Genomic DNA, 19,718 nt, shown 5'->3' with positions numbered 1-19,718 from the left:
TGAGGCCTCTTCTAGGCCGGTCGCCAGTTCTCCAGTTTTCAGCGAGGCGCCTACACAGCCCTGACGACCACTTCCACAGAACCACAGACCTCCTCCGACTCCCACATGGAGCTGGCTGGGCCTTCGGACGTACTAGGTTTTAAGCTTTCTGATCCTAACCCGACAGAGGGAACCAAAGTAGCTGAGCAAACCACAGCTACAGAGGGTGTTTTCAGACCTACCCAGGAAACCATTAAACCCTCTGCTAAGTCTAAGCCCCCTTTAAAAGCAAAGAAACAGACACAACTCTCTCCAGGACAGGCTTCCATGCCTAAGAAACAAATGCTAAAAATGGCCGAGGACCTAATCATCCTGATCAGGGGGTCCCATCCCCCTCCTGATAAAAGGCCCAAACAGGATGCAGACTATGAATCTTCTGACCAGGTGTCCATTTCCTCAGACTCTTCCTCGGACCTAGGATATACTTTACCCCCTTATGAGGATTCTGATGCTGAGGAATCAATTCCATTAGCCTCTCCGCCTGAGGATTACTCCTTTGGGGAGACCTTACATACCATGAGGGAACATTTCCATTGTTAAGGCCAGGATTACTCAGAATCCAAGAAAAGGCTCAGAGAGTTCCTTTTATTGCCGCAACACAGACCCCTTGCTATCCCACCAGTTTTAGATATCGTGGATGATGTGTACACTGAATCCAGTTTAAACCCTGACTCCTTACCCCCAGCCCCAGTTAAACCTGATAGATATTACAGAGTCCCTGACTCTCACAAATTTCTGTACAAAAGCCCTGTTGCTGACCCTGAAACTATTTCTCAGGGACACAAAGAGATTAAGGCCTCATCAGCAAAAAACCCAGTTCCCTCTGACAGAGATTCCAGAGCATTAGACAGATGGGGAAAGAAGGTATATACGTCTGCAACTTTAGCAATGAGAGCCTTGAATTGCCAGTTTCACATGCTAAAATATCAGCAATTTTTGATGTCTCAGTTGAAACAAAAGATGCTTCCAGATTCATGTCCTCCTAACCTTAAAGAAATGCAGGATTTATTGCATGCAGCTGAACAAGTGGGAAAACATACTTTGCAATGTGGGTTTGATTCCTTAGAGGCCTTCTGTAGAGCAGCAGTTACAGGCTCTGTCATTAGAAGGCATGCTTGGTTAAAAGAACATACGTTACCAGATCATGTTAAGGTCAAATTATTGGATGCACCTTTGCAGCAGGATGTGCTGTTTGGAGTTAAGGCAGAGGAGGTATTGAAGAAGATGGAGGATAAGGCAAAATCTATGCAAACGGTGAAAGATTTCTTACAGGTTCAGCCTCCTCATTTTAGCAGAAATTGACCAACAAAGAATTGGTCCTTTCCAGTCACAGCTAGACCTCAAAGGGTCAGATACAGACGTCCAAGAGGTAGAGGTCAGACACAAGGCCCTTACAGGCCTCGACAATGGAGTACACCAGGCCAGAAAGAAGGGGAAGACAGGCTTCAACCTTATAAAAAGCAGCCTCAATGACTTTCCACTGCAGCTGCCAAACAGATCTCTCTTGGTAGCCCCCTTAGGAGGAAAACTGGCACTTTTCTGTCACAACTGGCATTGCATCACCAAAGACAAAAGGGTTCTCAACATTGTATTTCAAGGTTACAGGTTCCACTTTCACACTCTGCCAAGGCTAAAAGGAATGCCAAATCTGCCACCAAAACAATGGGCAGAGGCTCAAAAACAAATTACAGCACTCATGGATATGAGAGCTATTCAAAAGGTACCACCACAGGAACAAGGACAAGGATTTTACTGAAGACTCTTTCTGGTTCCCAGAAAGGACAAAGCCTGGAGACCCATTCTGGACCTTTCTTCACTAAAGACTTACCTGGATGTTCCGAAATTCAAGATGTTGACACTACAGCAGCTTCTTCCCGTGCTGGGCAAGAAAGCTTGGCTCATGACTTTGGATCTCAAAGAGGCATACCTGCATGTCCCTATCAGACAAAACTGCAGAAGATACCTCAGATTTCTAGCTGGTTCAATGCACTATCAATTCTCTGCACTGCCCTTTGTCTTATCTACTGCGCCCAGGATTTTCACAAAGTGCCTGGCACCAGTAACTGCATTTTGCAGGCAAAAAGGAATTCAAATTGATCCATACCTGGATGACTGCCTGATTCAAGCAGAGAGCAAGGACATTCTACTAAAGCATCTGGCGTACGTAAAAAAGTTATTAAGTTGCCTGGGGTACACAGTAAATGAAAAGAAATCAAAACTAGTGCCCTCACAACAGATAATATTCCTGGGTGCCAGCTTGAACACAACGGCCCAGATGGCTTATCTCACGCCAGATAAGCAAGGACAACTGACTCAATATTTTCATTTAATGGCAACAAAGACCCAACTCCCTGCAAGAAAAATTCTGCAGGCCTTGGGCTACATGGCATCTTGCATACTACTAATTCCTTATGCCAGACTGCATATGAGGAAATTACAATGGTACCTAAAGAGCATATGGTCTCAACACTGTCAAAGTTTGGAAACAGTTATACCACTAATTCCTTGCCTACAACAGGAGTTTCGATGGTGGGCACAAGCTTGTCACCTCAACAAGGGACAGCCTTTCACTCAACCCACAGCCAGGCAGACACTGACAACAGATGCATCGAATTACGCCTGGGGAGCACACATGGCAGGAAAAAGTATCCAGGGCGAGTGGCCCACAGAGCAAAGACATCTCCACATCAATCAAAAAGAGATGCTAGCTGTACAAAATGCTATTATAGCTTTCAAGGACCTGCTGAATCCAGGACAATTGCTACTAAAGACAGACAACACCACAGTTATGTGGTACATAAACAAGCAAGGGGGCACACACTCCTACCCCCTCTGCAGACAAGCCATGACCTTGTGGAACACAGCTCTAAACTACCAAGTTCATCTGCAAGCACAATTCCTGCCAGGAGAGAAAAACACACTGGCAGATGACCTAAGCAGAAACATTATGGACCCACACGAATGGGAACTGAACCCACAAATATTCAGAATGATAACACAAAAATGGTGGAACCCGGACATAGATCTGTTTGCTTCCCCAAAGAACTGCCAATTACAGAAATTCTACACAAGGAGCTACCATCCACAAGCATGGAAATTGGATGCCCTCTCATTCAGCTGGAAAAAACTACAAGTGTACGCTTTCCCTCCTTTACCTCTCCTTCCAAAGGTACTCATAAAAGTCAGGCAGGAAGAGCCAAAAATGATCCTTATTGCACCAGACTGGCCACGCCAGCACTGGTACCCAATCTTAAAGAACTTAGCACAAGAACCACCCTGGATTTTGCCTCAAATCCCACAGTTGCTGACACAGCACAACAATCAGATACTTCACAGCCAGCTAAAGACCTTAAATCTAGCTGCATGGAAAATTCCTTAGTCAAGCAAGCAATGCCTCTCTCCAAAGCTGTTATGAATGTCATTCTGGAGGCCAGAAGGCCTAGCACCAGGAAAGCATACTCGGATAAATGGAAAAGATTCTGGGCCTGGAACCAAACGCACAGCCTTGACCCTTTTGTCCCAAACATTCCTCAGATACGTCAATACCTAACTGAGATGCTGGACAAGGGCCTCTCTTTTTCACCCATCAAGATCCATGCCTCAGCTATCTCTGCTCATTACAACATGGATCCACCAATTTTTTTCTAATCCTTTGCTCAAACAGTACCTCAGAGGGGCTAGAAACATAAGACCGCCCCGTAGAGCACCGACACCAACTTGGGGCCTCAACTTTGTTTTGGAAAAATTAACTTTACCTCCTTTTGAGCCAGCTAACACAGAAGAATTAAAATACATCTCTTGGAAAACTGCTCTGCTACTGGCAATAACATCAGCATGAAGAGTTTCAGAATTACAGGCACTAATGGCAGTGGAACCTTTCCTCATTTTCCACCAAGACAGGGTGTCTTTAAGAACTAACCCTACGTTTATGCCAAAGGTGGTATCAAGTGTGGCTCTAAACCAAACTATTCACTTGCCAACTTTTTATCCAAAACCACAGAACAAAGGGGAGAGACTACTACATTCTTTGGACATTCACAGACAGTTACGCTTCTACTTGGACAAAACCAAAGCTTTCAGAAAATCTGAGCAATTATTGGTAGCATGCGCTGCAGGAGCGCAGGGAAAAGCCATTTCAAAGCAGACTATTTCAAAATGGATAGGACACTGTATACGTTTCTGCTATACCCACTATGAGAAACCTGAATCTAGCAGCATTAGATCTCACTCCACCAGGGCAACAGCCACTTCAACTGCCTACCTCAGAGGAGTACCTACCAAGGATATTTTGGAAGCAGCAACATGGAGTTCTGTGCATACCTTCACCAAACATTACCATTTGCCTTTATACTCCAAATCCAGAGCTGGCTTCGCCACTGCTGTACTGCAGGGCCTTATAGCCACCCCTAATGCCTTATAGATCCAGCCTGCCTACCTCAGCTTTGGGATTCCACCCAAGTGTAATGACTGCAGCAGTGTAACATGATGAACATAGTACAGTTTTGTACCTACCATAAATGTAGATGTTCCGAGTGTAAACACTGCTGCAGTCCAAGTTACCCTCCCTTCTTCCCCTCTTACTTTCTGGTACTTACTTAGGTCATCTACCCTTTATTACCTATGGGGAGTATTTGCTGGTAACTAAAAACGGTTGTTTGCTTTTCTTTTGTATATAGTACTAGCAATTTGAATTGCCTACCTATTTGGGGGCACCTGACATCTGGGGCAAGAAAAACTGAAGAAAATGGCATTGGCTGCATCTTATATATCCCTGTCACACTGACGTCAGGGAGGAGGCGACAGCAACCGACGTCGGACCAAGACTTTGGAACTCTGGCCGACTGCGGGTCCGCCTGACGGCAGGATAACCCAAGTGTAATGACTGCAGCAGTGTTTATACTCGAACATCTACATTTATGGTAGGTACAAAACTGTACTTTTCTTCCTGCTGGTATTACTGACCAACTGGGGATTAATAAAGCACTTACAAACCTCTACTACTTTGACCCTGAAGTAGGAGTCACCAGCGTATCCAAGCGACTGGAACATGAATGTAGCAGCATGGATTGGCTCAGTGTCCGTAGAGGAAGTGTTGCACATCGCACAAGGGGCAGTAGCCTAGCAGTGAAAAACTCTATCCGCCTCTTTTTGGTGTGAATCGAGGAACATCCTTCCTACAAGCGATACAGTCCAAAAAACCTGAAGCACCAGACAGAACTGTTTCTTAATGGGCTATCTTATGCCTCACTTAATGTGTATTTGTCTATCACTGCAGTTCCCCTCCCATGGATCCCCTCCATTTGGATTACTCTGCAGTGAAGCTGTCCCTCATAGTTTCATAGGTAAATATTAGGCTAACTACCCTGAAGGGTCATTTTAAGCCTAGCCAATAAGTGAAGGTCAGAATCAAAGTCTTTACTGTGTGCCTGTGAGGTGAAGACATTAACCATCATGCCAAATCCATCCCTCAGGGAAATCCTGCACCTAAAGCTGTCAAGAGAAGTGGCTCATCCACCACAATACTTTCATTTATACTAGAAATGTTTATCCTAGCCCCTTTTGAGCCCAGCTCCTCAGCGTTGTTTACATTCTTATCCTAGAAGGCCTTACTCTTGTCTGTTAGAACTCCACCAGGAGGATCTCTGAGCTTCTTGCTTTGATGTACAAAAAAATATACATTGTTTTTTATCGTCATATCTGTAGGTTGTGAGAGTGGTCATCATGACAGACATTACAAGAGCAGCTGACTGAAAACACATATAATTTGCACACCAGCATTGCTGCTTGTGGGAACACAAACCTCTCAAATACATTATAAGTCACAAGACCATGGGGTGTCTGCAGCATACCACAGGTCTGTGAAGAGTTAGCAGCTACATTACAGTATGCAGTGAACAGACAAGAGTAATGAATGTATATTTATGCAACATATTTATTTATTTATTTATTTATTTATTTATTGACATTTGTTAACTGGGAAAATCCACTGGGTCAGAAACCCATTTTCAGTGGAGGCCAGGGAGAAAAGCTCCACAAAAAATGGCATACAGAATGAAATATACCGAGCAATTTTTTAACAAAAACAGATTAAATCAGTTAATTATTACAGCATCATAAAGCTGGCAGGTTGTTACATACATAATACTATATAGGTCACATAGTAATATATATGTTGTTATGGTACATACATCATAATGAGAATATGGGCAAGGTGTGCCACTGTTGCTAGCTGACCTGAAAGGAGAGTTAAATAGGAGGAAGTATAGTAAGGAAAGGTGTAATAGAGCAATGATGATGTCAATAGAAAAAATAGGTAGTTTGGTGGTAGAGGTTGGTATTATGACAGAGATATGGAAGTAGGAGGTTGGAGGTATAATGGATAAGGTATGATGACAGAGTTATGTTAGTAGGAGGAAGGGAGGTGCAAGAGATAAGAAGTTATAAGTATATTTATGGTGGCCTGTGGTTTTGGATACAGGAACAGGTGTGATTGTTGAGAAAGTATATCTGTAGAGATATTTTAAATGCATTTAATGAGTCTAGCAGGGTGATATGTGGGGAAAGGGAATTCCAGATCCTAGCTGTGGCATAAGAGTAGACACTATGACCAGCTGTTTTATTAGGTTTCACAAGGGTTGCAACTTGTTTGTTGGTAGATCATAGATTTTGGAGTGGGGAACAGGATGTTCTGAAGGGTAGGGCAGCTATCGGGTGTGTAAATTACTTTATGAGCTAGAGTTAGTTGTGTAGAATCAAGGTATTGTTGGAACTCTAGCCAGTTAAGTTCCTTAAGAATTTGACAGTGTGAGATCGATATGATATACCGGTTGCAAATTTGGCTATTTTGTGGTAGTATGATTGGAGTTTATTTTTGAGAGGTTGGTGGAGGTTAGTGTAGATGGGGGTGCCATATAGGAGGGATGGGAGCAAGAGGGTATTTGCAAGTGCCTTTTTAGTGGGTTTATCCATGTCATGTTTGTGTCTATATAGTCTGCCAAGTTAAAAGTGTTTTTTTTTTATTGCACTAAGTATGTGGTCTTCAAAGGAGAGTCTGCAGTCTATGGTAATCACTAGTAACTTAGCATGAGTTACTATTTCTATTTTTGTCTTTTTTTTGGAGTATATGGTGAAATCCTGTGAGATTGGCTTTGTTGAGAGTAGAATAAACTTAATTTTCTTTGCATTAAGTAGAAATTAACCAGGTTTCAATTGATGTAAAGGTATTTTGTGATAAGGTTTGTAGATGCTGGATATTGTTAGAGGATGTGATGATGGTAGAGTCATCTGTGTACTAGATAAGTGTGCTTTGAAGAGAGGCAGTATGTAATTTATTTATGAAAATAGTGAAGAGCAGATGTCGTAAAATGGACCCTTGTGGGACTCCTGTTTTATTGACTATGTATTCAGATATACTACCTTGCTATCGATCACTTTGCTGTCTGTCTGCTAAGTGTCTGGAGAACCATTTAAGGATAGATTGAGAGCATCCAGTGGTTGCTAGTTGTAGAAGTAACTTGGGATGAAACAGTGTGTCAAAAGCCTTTGATAGGTCTAACAGAATTACTGAAGTTATTTGACCAGAGTCCGTGAAGGAAAGAAGTGCAGTGGTGTAAACCATGTTGAGTTGGGGTAAGGAGTTTGTTATCAGTAAGATATTTCCTAAGTTGAGTGTGAATACATTTCTCTAAAAGCTTAGATAGAGGGGAGAGAATAGATATGGGTCGGTAGTTAGACATTTTGTTGGTATTGCCAGAACAGATATGGGTCAGTAGTTAGACAGTTTGTTGGTATTGCCATGAGAGTCGGTGGGAGTGGGGCATGTAAGGCACAGGGCTAAACTTTATTAAGAAGCATCAGACTTGTATTTTGTGTGTCCAGTGGAGGACTAAAACTTGTGGGTGGTATGTTTTGTAGGTAGCTAATTACGCACTATAGCCCTATACTCCAGCGGTGATGCATGGCCACGATGGTTACTGAGGGTGGTAACAAGATGATGATTCCTTGCTGGCACACCTCTCCTTTTGGGAGTTGGGCATACCTGTCCAGATGTGATAATGTAAGTAACATGTAAACTCACTCCCTTCATGTATGCTTTTCATTTCTATCTTTTGAATTTCTTTGACATAGTTATGCATTGACTAGCTTGGCAAGTTGCCAGATGCCTTCATCCAGCAGACATCCAGCAAGTCCTTCCTTCATGCTAAAACTGGTAATAGAACTTGTGTTTAGCTAGGGTATTCAGCAGCCAGTTTTTCCTTAATCCACAACAAAAACGGTGAAAGAATCCAACACATTCTGGATGTCCATAGGCATCTTATGTGTTACCACAATAGCCTTCTGTAGAAATCCAGCCATCCATCCACAACCACTTTTTCCTATTTTTGCAGAGGGGGTTAGGGTGTCACATCAACGATAACATTTATTTACAGCCAATTTTCACATTGATGGGTGGCTAACCCTGCCACAGTTGTTCTTCTTTACCACACACACACACACACACACACACACACACACACACACACACAGTCAATTTTGTGTGTCCATTTCATCTACTGCATGTCTTTGGAATGTGGAAGGAAAATGGAGCACTTGGAGAAAACCCACACAAACACTGGGAGGACATGCCTGAACTGCAGAACACATGTCTTCTAAGCAGCAGAAATGAAGCTGTCACTCAAGAAGCAGGCAGGGTAGTATGAACTCGGTGGGGAAGGGGGTACCTACTGCTTTAGTATTCTTCCCATGGGTAAGGAATCATACCCTGTCAGTGTTCCCCAAAATGAACAAAGTACAGTTTTGTGAATACACATCATAATGGAAGATGTATGTTTAGGGTCAGTTTTTTAGTATAATCTCCCATAAGATTGTCTTTTCTCCTTTGCCATGAGAGGGCTGGAAGTCTGGATGGGGAAGGTGTGCAGTACAGTAAAAATGGTCAGTACTTGGATAGTGCTCTTCCAGGGGGGCTGTAAATAATGACTGAGATATTTCACACCAGAATCTCTGGAGACAAAAGAAAATAACACTATGTCCACAGAATCCTTCTGACTGTGGACAGGGAACTTTATTTTACCCCTAAGACAATGAACAGTTGGTTATGGCCATCCTACCAAAAAAGAATTGAAAATGGTGCATCTGCTCTCCCTTTTATTCCAATAAAACAAACTGGTAACTGATATACAAAATAGAGAATGGAAGCCCACGCTGCTTCGTCCCAAAACAATTTTAATTGGTAAAAACAATCCAATCCAGTCCATGTTTAGCTCTTTCATTCCCTATGGAACTTCATTAGAACAAACAGTATCAATGGATTAAAACTTTTATAATACAGATGAACCAATAGAAACCAAGATGTAATCACATGATTTTTATACCGTCACAAACCCAATTAATAAAAACACCATGACCCATACCCCATGAAAAATATTAAGGAGTAAAAATAAAAATATGAAATACAAAACCTATTAAAACAGCACTAATAACAAGTCTGTTACACATAATTTCTAGGTTTTAAGACAGGTGTAATGGTGCAGCCATCATTTAAACCAGGTGGCAATAAGGCATTTAAACGGATTTGCCATTTCATTTCTTGTAATGAAAGATGTTCATCTAACACCCTACCTTGTACATCTTTTTTAACTTGCTGAATAACAAGAAACTCAAACTTATGTGTAGAATGCAACCTAATGTCCCAGTAAAGGGCATTAGTGTTTTTTTGCTGCCTTATATCCAATGTGTGTTCGTAGATCCGATCCCTAAGCCTACGGGAAGTCTTACCAACATAAAATGCTGGACAGTCCTGACATGGGGCTAAATAAAACATTTGAGAAGAAATGCAATAGAAATGGACATCAATTTTAAATTTTTTTACCCCAATTGTAAAGCTATCACTTTCTGTAATAAACTTAGATTGGGAACAATGGCCGCACTTATACATTCCTTTTCTACTCTCCCCTTTCTTAGGCCAGCTGTATTCAGTAAATTGTTTCAATGACCTGTCTTACCTATACACAATAGATGGCCTAGCCCCAAACTTATCCATTACCAAAGAATCAGAAATAAGTAATGGCCAATTCTTCTGTATAACAGCCGCTATTTAAAAACTATCTAAATTATAAGTAGTGATGAATGAATGTTTCAAAAATGTTAATGATACACCCACTGAATTTGAATGCATTGTTCTGATCTCCATATCCAACTGTTTAGCTGACAATATAGGGGAATATATCCCTACATTTCTTTTAGAAATGACCTCTAACTTTACATCATGTAACAGTCCCATTGGATATCCTCTGTTGATAAACATAGTCATTAGTTTGTCAAATCCACCAAAAAAATGTCATTATCTGTCACTATCTTTGCTGACTGGACCAATTGTCCTTTTATCACTGACTTTTTTGGGGGGGTGCCAACTAGAATAGTATAGGTAGTTGTTTGAAAAAGTAGGTTTTCAGTGGATATTAGAGACGTAACTACCCTTTAAGATATTTTTACTTAAGGAGACATCCAGAAAAGAAATTTGATTCTGATCATAATTATACGTGAACTTCAAAAAGGTTAACAGTACAATTAATATACTTAACAAATTGAATAAGCTTCTCTTCTGATTCAACCCTGAAAATAAAAATGTCATCCAAAAACTGGGTGTATAACATGCAGCAATCTTTGTATGTGCTGTTCAAAATAAACCCTATCCCATTCAGACATGACTACGTTAGCAAATGATTAGCTATGAGTTTTCTGTTGCAGTGGGCCAAGAGCAGTCTCACTGGAGAAGCCACATGTGAATGTGGCAGTCTAGGGGAGAGGATAATACTGATTAGCTGTATACTTTCCCCTGGTAATGGCAGTGCTTTCTGATTTAACTATGCAGAATGGCTCAGAGAATATGGAGAGGAAAGGGAATGGAGGATGTAAAAAGTGAGATGGGAAATAAAACGAACGTTATTAACAGGAGAGGCATGTGTAGGTGAGAAAATATGTATATTGGTGATTCAGATGTGTTGACTAATGTCACCAAATGGGGATGGGTATTTGCCGGTGATAAGTGGGTTGAGGACCCAGCCTACTCTGATCCACACCAGGGACCCATGCTAACAGTGGGAGGGGGTGTATATCCCCCTATTGGACAGTGTGTGCTTGCTGTAAAGCCCATCAGTTCTGGGTCAGTAAGCTACTGGCTGGCCGTTGTCCATTTGCCCGGATTGGGTTACCTAGGATAGTTCTGTTGAGAGAAATCTGGACATAAAACCAATTAATCCACCAAATGTGAACTAAGAATTGCTACTCTCCATGTAGGTTTACTGACAGGATGCATCCTGGAAGTAGATGACATGATGGTAAGGAGGATGTTGGACATCCTATGTATCCAGGAGACAAGATGGATGGACATTGCAGTAAGGTATCCAGAGTGTACTACTCAGGAGGAGGAGGACAGACTAGAAATGGTTTGGGAGTTGTGGTGAGAGAGAGGCTTCAGAAGACAGTGAGGAATGTCATCAGAATTCGTGACAGACTCATGGCAGTCAGACTACAGTGTAAGGCTGGGACAGTATTCATAATCTCAGCCTATGCCCCATGTCAGGGCTCTGATAATGGAGAAAAGAGTGTATTAAGACAGAGTTGCAGGACCTTCTAAAAAAGCAGGGCAACATGAATTGGTGTTGATAGTGGGTGTCCTGAATACACATATCGGGACAGACAGAACAGGATATGAGGACTACCTGAGTCCACATGGGTGGGGTAACAGGAATAAAGAAGGAGAGGTCATTCTAGTCTTATTTCTGTCAAATGGATTGATAGTGAGTAACTCATGGTTCAGCAAGAGAGACGGTCACAAGATGACATACACGTGTGGCCAACATGCTACTCTGTTAGACTTCCTCCTATTAAGGAAAGGGTGGTGTGGTCAAATCAACAATTTCAAAGTCATCCCCAGTGAAACAGTTGGCCCATAGCATAAACCACTGGTTGCCAAAATCAGCTGCAAGCAGTGGTCAGAGAAGGCTCTTAAGATCAACAGAGACTAGGCTGAAGAACTGAAAGTTGACTGGAGAGACAGCACAAAAGTTGAAAGAATTACACAGGGCTCTAGCACCTCAGGAAGAAGAGGAAATGGGTGGAGTTGAAGAAGAATGACAAAACAGTATGTGTGAGGACTACAGAATAGATGTGTGGCTGAGCCTGGTGTGGAAATAAGGTACATATGTTAAGGAAAGCTGTTGGTGGAATGCAGATGTCCTGGAAGTCCAGCAAGTCATCAAAAGAAAGGAGTGCAGGAAAAAGTGGGAGACAGAAAAGGTGGACCAAACTAGGAATGAATACTGGTTGGCTAACAAAGAGGATAAGAAAGGAGTTACAGTTGCAAACAACAAGGCATCAAAGGTGCTCTACCAGCTTCTGAAAGTGACTCAGTAGATAGCACAAAGAAACTCATATCAGGTTGCCTGGCAAAGGCAAAAAGATAAAGAAGATGGTTAGGCACCCTTCATAAGGGATGCCAGCAACAAACTTCTCACCGTTCCATGGGGTATCAGAGGCAGATGGAAGGAGTACTTCCAGCAGCTTCTGAATGAAGAAAATTTCACAGAAGCTGTACTGCCCTAGCCACAGCCTACAGTGAGAGAAGAGGAGGAGCCTACCTTTGAGGAAGCAAGAATACATTAGGGAAAACTAAGAAAGCAACCAGCTTAGATGAGATCATAGTAGATATTTATTTATTTATTTATTGACATTTGTTAGCTGGGTTGGTCCAACTGGGCTAGTGGCCCATTTTCAGTGGAGACCTGAGGAGAAAAGCTCCAAAAAGAAAAAATACTACGCAGAAGTTTAACAATCAGTAAGTAAAAAGTATTAACAATAGATCATTTCAATTTACAAAGATAAGACACATTGAAGCTTGAAACAAAGGCACCATATTTGTACAGACTAACAAAAATATGTACATGCTTACAGCAAGAGTTTCTACAGTGTATTTGATTGCGTTAGTTAATATACCCATAATGGAGTACATTGGACGTAGAGGGAGTATTAGAAAAATAGGTTGAGAAAGGAGGGTAATGGGAGTTAAGTGGGAGCTTGACATGGGGCAGAGTTTACAGTTAAGTAGATGAAGTTTGATTTTTTTCTTTAAAGTGAGATGGGTGCATGGTAGCACGTATCTCTAGTGTGAGTTTATTCCAAGCATTGGCAATGGAGTGTTTGTACAGGAGTTTACCTACTGCTTTTTTGGGTTGGTATATGTCAAGTAATTGCTGTTTAGAGGTACAAAGAGTCAGAGGTGGAGAATAGATTGAGATGAGTGATGAGAGAGCAGGACAGGATGCTGGTTTGTATAGGATGGAATGTAGAATTTGGAATTGTCTTAGTAGTAGTAGATGGGGGAATTCAAGCCACTGGAGAGAGTTAAGGGCCAGACAATGATGTGAGTTATATGGAGAGTTAGCGACAAATCTGGTCATCTTGTGATAAGTTTGTTGTAATTTGTTCAAGGTTGTAGTTTGGATGTTGGTGAATATGTGCAGCATATAGAAGGGAGGGAAGGAGCATAGCTTGAGCAAGGACTAGTCTAGAATTTGTGGTCAGAAATGTTTTGTTGTGATACAGGAGACAGAGCCTTTGATGTGTCTTTTTTATACATTGTAACAGGTGTAGGTTAAATTTGAGTTCATCATCTATGATGACACGTAGGAGTTTTGAATGGGATTCTGGTTGGATTATAGTGTTGGAGGATGTGATAGTAAAGGTAGATTTGTGATAAGTGAGTGATCGAGAAAGGAAGAGTAAGAGCTTAGTCTTTTTTGGGTTAAGGATGAGTAACTTATTGGATAACCATTGCTCTGTGGAAAGAAGGGCATTTTGGGTAGCAGTATGGAGTTTGGATATGTTGTCAGAAATGGAGATAAGGGTAGAGTCATCAGCATATTGGATGAGGGATGACTGTTTACAGGAGGTTTTGAGTTCCTTGGTAAAGATGTTAAACAGGAGGGGACCCAGGATTGAGCCTTGGGGTACCCCAGTTGAGACAGGTATAAATGGAGAAGAAGATGATAGCCATTTAACAGATTTCAGCCTGTCAGAAAGGTAACTACTGAACCAGTGAAGGGAGGATGAAAAGAGGTTGAGATGAGCAAGTTTAGATGTTAGTAGGGGGTGGTCGACTGTATCAAAGGCTTTGGAGAGGTCAAGGAGAATACAGGATATGAGTTTGTTGTTATCTTGGGCCTCTGCAATGGTATGTGTAAAAGATAAGAGGGCAGTGGTTGTGCTGTGGTTAGGATGGAAACCATGCTGAGTAGGGATGAGTATGTCATTTTGGAGTAGGTATTTCAGGAGCTGTGTGTGTATACATTTTTCGAGGATTTTAAACAGTGGGGATAAAATAGCTATGGGCCGTTAGTTAGATGGGTCTGTGGCGTTTCCTCCTTTATGCAGGGGAATAGTGAAGAAGGATTTCCAAAGGGTAGGGACAGTAGATTCTTGAATGGATCTATTAATTAGAATAGATACAGGATAGGCAATTGAGTCAGCAGCTAGTTTGAGGAGGGCAGGAGGTAGATTATCAGTGGAGGGAGAGCAGGGCTTGAGTTTTAGTAAAAGAGACCTGATGTATGATGTAGGAACTGGGAGAAAAGAGAAAAGATTTTTTGCAGAAGGGTTAGGAGGAGTTGGTAGTGTAGGGTTGCTAGACATTGATGGCAAGAGTGCTTGGATGCTGTCTATAAAGTGCATATTTAGGAGAGTAGCTGTTTCCAGAGATGATGTGTTTGGGTAAGGACAGGGGTTTGAAGGACAGCTGGGAGAAAGGATTCTGTTAATAGTTGACCAAAAATTCCTAGGGTTGGATTTGTGTTGAGCAGAATTAAAGTAGGATTTTTTATCATAGTTGATTTGTTTTTTTGTAAGATTTCTAAGTAGTCTATATTTGTGTAAGAGAGGTAGCTCCTTTGTTTTAATCCAGGCTTTCCAAGTACTATCTCTATTGTGCATAAGGGATTTAGTTTCTTTAGAAAGCCTGAGAGCATGATTAGATTTAATTCTGATCTTCCTAGAGGGAGCAAGGGAGTTTAGGGTGTTCAGGAAGATAGTGTTGAAAGTGTTGACTGCGTCATTAAGAGGGATAATTTTGAGAATGGACCAGTCTATACTAGAAAGAGTGGAGTTGAATTGGGATAGATTAAAGTTAGTGAGATTACGGTAGTCTCTATAGAGGTGGGGTGTGGGTAATTGGGTAGAATGTCTTAGAACAGTGGTAAGGAGGTGATCACTAAGACTGTTTGGTAGAGTAGTGGGGTTATGGTAGTAGTGGGGTGAGTTGGTGAATATCTAGTCTATTGTGGAGCCAGAAGTATTTTAGTTAGGGTGGATGGGCGAAGTTATCAGTTGTTGGAAGCCATGTAGGTTGATACTGACTTGGGGAGAGTCAGTTTTAAATTTGGACCAATCTAAGTTAACATCTCCTAAGATAAGGGTTTCATAAGGTATATTCTGGGAAAACTAGGATAGAATATTCTCAAGGTGGGCAGATTATTTCCCGGAGGGATATAAACTGAGGTAACTGTAAGTTTTTTTGTGGGGATTGAGGTGGCAGTTTAAGATAATAAGTTCAGCTGGGTGGAAGTCAGGGATGGGAGAGGGAAATGGTGAGAAGTTTAGAGTATTGCAGTGTGGGATGGCTACACCACCTCCTTTTTTTGGGAATCTGTCAGAGCGATAGATATTGTATCCTGGTGGGAGAATCTCTTTGTTGGTGATGTGAGGCTTAAGCCAAGTTTCAGATAAGGCGAGGATATGGGGGGGTTGTATGGGATATCCAGGAATGGAGCTCAGTGATTTTGTTAGAAAGGCTCTGAATGTTTAGTCCATATATAGACAAATGTTTGGATAGGGGTGAGTTTAATGAAGAAGTGTGTGAAGAGAGAGGAGAGTTAGATGTTAGGAGAGGTGTATGGTTATGATGTGAGGGGGTAGGGCCTGGGTTGGGGTGGATGTCCCCAGATGTGAGTAGGTTGTTAGAGGGAAGAGAGTGAGTTGTGATAAATGTAAGCAGTTTGTGTAGATTAGGTTTAGATTTCTGGTTAGAAGTGAGGATTTGAAGTCTACACACTTTGTGTGGATATGAGGTGGAGAAGTTGAATAAAGTTGATGAGATATAAAAGGAGGATGTAGTTGATTGAGTATCATAGTTGTGGGAGGTAGGAGATCGTATGTGGGGAAAGGGAAGGTGGGAGTGATATGAAGTGAGTGTGGAGAGAAGTAGGAGGAGTGTTATGGAAATAATAAGGTGTAGCATGTTTACAGTAAGGGTGTAGAGGATTTGGGTTGGGTGTGATAGTTAGTGAGGGAAATGATGTAAAGTGTATGGTAGACAGGAAGTGGTTAGTTATTGATTGATGGGAAGAGGAAGAGGTGGGAATGGATAGTATAAAGGAAATTGTAATGGGGTGTGTGGGAATGGGGGTAGGGTAGCGAACGGAGTGGGTCTAGCCGCAGACTGTAGAAAATGCAGAAAAAAGTTAATCAGTCAGCAGAGAAAAAAATCAGTATAGGAGTAGAGGGAGGCTGAACCAGGGTTGACAAAATGCAGAAATGAGGCTGCAGACAAAAAAACAGCAATAGAGGGTAATAAGAGAGAGAAGAGTGAAATAATGGAAGGAGAAGATAGAGGAAAGTAGTATGAGGAAAGAAGGGGAAAGGAGAAAGGATTTGAAAGGCTGAGGGAGGACAAGAGGGGGTGGAAGGACAAGACTTTTGATTGAGTGAAGGAGAGAGTGGGAACAGTAGAAGATTAATTACTAAGAGAGCGTAAATACAGTCACAAAGAGGGAGGGGGTTTTGCTGCTGGCGACCCTGGGAAGGAGCGACCTCAAAGCAGTTTAAGTAGGGTTATGGTACATTGACTAAAAATATGGTATTTACTACACAGTAGAGTACATACTTAGAAATATTTCTTTAGGTCTTTGCAAGTTTCAGGGAGACACTCTGTTCCAAGTCAGAGAATGTAGAAAGTATAAGACTCCCAGCAGGGCTGTTTCAAAGGCAGGAATATGGATGATGGGAGGAGATAGTTAAAAATATTTCTGTAGGTCTTTGCAAGTTTCAGGGAGACACTCTGTTCCAGGTCAGAGAATGTAGAAGGTATAAGACTCCCAGCAGGGCTGTTTCAAAGGCAGGAATATGGATGATGGGAAGAGATAGATAGTTGTGAGAATGCCTTGAGCAGGGACGCACAGCAGCAAGAGCAAATGCCAAGATTCAAAGATGGTGCCACAATCAGCAAGGGAGTGAGACAATGGAGAAATGGCTCCTGAGGTTACTCATAACAGTAGGGAGAGAAAAATTTATCCCCCTTGATAACTGGAGAATAAGCATAGTAGTGCCAGTGTACAAAAACAATGGGGACAGTCACAACTGTGGGCAGCATTGAGGTATCAAATTTCTGTCGCACTGTATGAAAGTTCTGGAGAGGGTGATTGATAAGCGAATACACAGAGTAGTAGAAAGTAAGATGGGAAATGAGTAGTTCAGATTCTGATCAGGATGCAGCACAACCAACCCCAATGTTTGCAGTGGGACAGATACTTGAGAAGAAGCTAGAGATGAAGAAAACAGTCCAACTGGGCATTCCTAGATTTGGGAGAAAGCATATGACATGGTCTCAGGAAAGCTGATTTGGACAGTCCTGCAGTGGTTCAGTGTTCCAGAGACTTTGATATAATCAGTGCAGGCTATGTACAAGGATCCAGTAACTCAAGTACAAACAGTATTCAGTGTCATAGAGGAGTCCCAGTGGGAGTGAATGTGCATCAGGGTTCAGCTCTGAACCCACTGCTGTTCGTACTGGTAATAGACTACATTAGCAAACAGGTTGGACAGGTTGGAGGGAATAGATAAAGTTACTGTATGCATACAATGTGGCATTACAGGCAGACTCTGAGAAAGAATTTCAGCAAAAAATAGGGGAATAGAATGTAAAACTGAAGGCATGTAGGATGCAACTAATAGGATGCAACTAAGTACAGATAAGACAGTGGTAATGGTTGCAGATGGGGAAAATCAGAAGAAGCTAAGAACTGAGATAGAAGGGAAAATAGTGGAACAGGTTAACAGCTTCAAGTATCTGGGAGGGGTGGTTGAGAAGAAGGAAAGTCTGAATGAGTAGGACAAAACTAGATTCATAGGGGTTGCAGCCAACTGGCACAGAGTGTCAGGTATAGTATATGACAGAAGAATGCCAATGATGCTGAAAAGTAAGGTGGACAAAACAGCAGTGTGACCAGTAAGCACTACTGTATGGTACATAAACCTGGCAGTAAAGGCAGAGCAGTTGGGGAAGCTAGAGGTGATGGCAATGGTGTCTGAGACAGGTGGAAGGATACACACTGTGGGGTAAATGAAGAAATGAGGACATCAGAGCAGAAGCCAAAGTAGCTCAAATTGCAGAGAACATCAAAGAGAACAGATTACGGTGGTTCAAGCTCATGTGCAGGAAAGCAGAAGACAATCTGGGGAAGAAGATTTGGGACAGACAGACAGAAAAAAGGCAAAAGGAAATAAGGGCATCCAGCAAAGAGTGGATGGATTGTCTGGGAGAAGACCTGCAACAGTCAGGCGTGTCAAAGAAGGTAGGAGAGTGGCATTGAATTGAGCGGGATGGTGACAGTTGACATGACACCCTATCCCCATGTAGAAAATGGGAAAAAGGGGGTTAATCATAATGATAATGGTGTTTTGTACGGTTTTGGTTCAAGGTAACACCAGGGTTTTTATTTATGTTTTTTATAGGAGGACATTCCACAGCTTCTGCAGACATTTTACAGTCATTTATGTGTGCATCATGGGCTATGAAAAATAGATTCTGGTTTATGCAACTTTGAGTTAAAAAGTCTGATAGTTACTTTCCAATCAGTGAAACATCATCAGGCCCACGTCTAGAGGCAGTTTATATGCACAGGTGACATCCCTACCTTCTAATGCTTAGGAAGTTTAACATTATTCTTTTTAATAAGAAGCTTGCTTTTCTTTTTGTTTGCTGCATCTATAACATTGTGTAGAGCTTGAGTATAAGAAATATATACACCACACTGAAAAAAAAAATTAAAACACAAAAAACTTGTATGTTCATGCCACCTGGACCCGTCGTTGGAAACCTGTGTAACTTAAGATCATTTTATCCAAACACTCTTTATTGCAGAGTTTATGCAAATAATTCTGTTGCTTGTTGAACATGCTGTGTTCATCTACCAGTAAGATTTAACGATATTCAAATGATGTGCTACAGAGTTCCAATGAACATCAACCTTTTAGTAGAAAATTATCTGTGACTTGTAATATTTTTTTTTCTTTAAGTTTCTAAAAGTGTGTCCTTTTTTATTGGACTGATATATGGCAAAATGATTTAGGTAGGGAATTTGTTTTTGTTCTTGGTTTTATTTGTTTTTTTAGTAAAGTTTTTGGTGATTTACATAATGCACACAAAAGCTGGGGTACCTTTGTTACTGGCGGTGGCAAAACCATATTGTTTTCATTTTAACCCATGTCTGTTATTTTGTCCATAGAATAGGAACTAGATGCAATGTTGGCAGATGATGGTTCATAAAAAATACACCATGTATAAACATCTAAAGAACTTTAAGATTTTCTTGCAACCTCTGATGCTCTATAGGTACAGATATTTGCCC

This window comes from Protopterus annectens, chromosome 7.part0 (genome assembly GCF_019279795.1).
Source record: "Protopterus annectens isolate FY-2018-M chromosome 7.part0, PAN1.0, whole genome shotgun sequence".
NCBI classification, from domain to species: Eukaryota; Metazoa; Chordata; order Ceratodontiformes; family Protopteridae; genus Protopterus; species Protopterus annectens.
Note: the sequence above shows the minus strand (reverse complement) of the source record.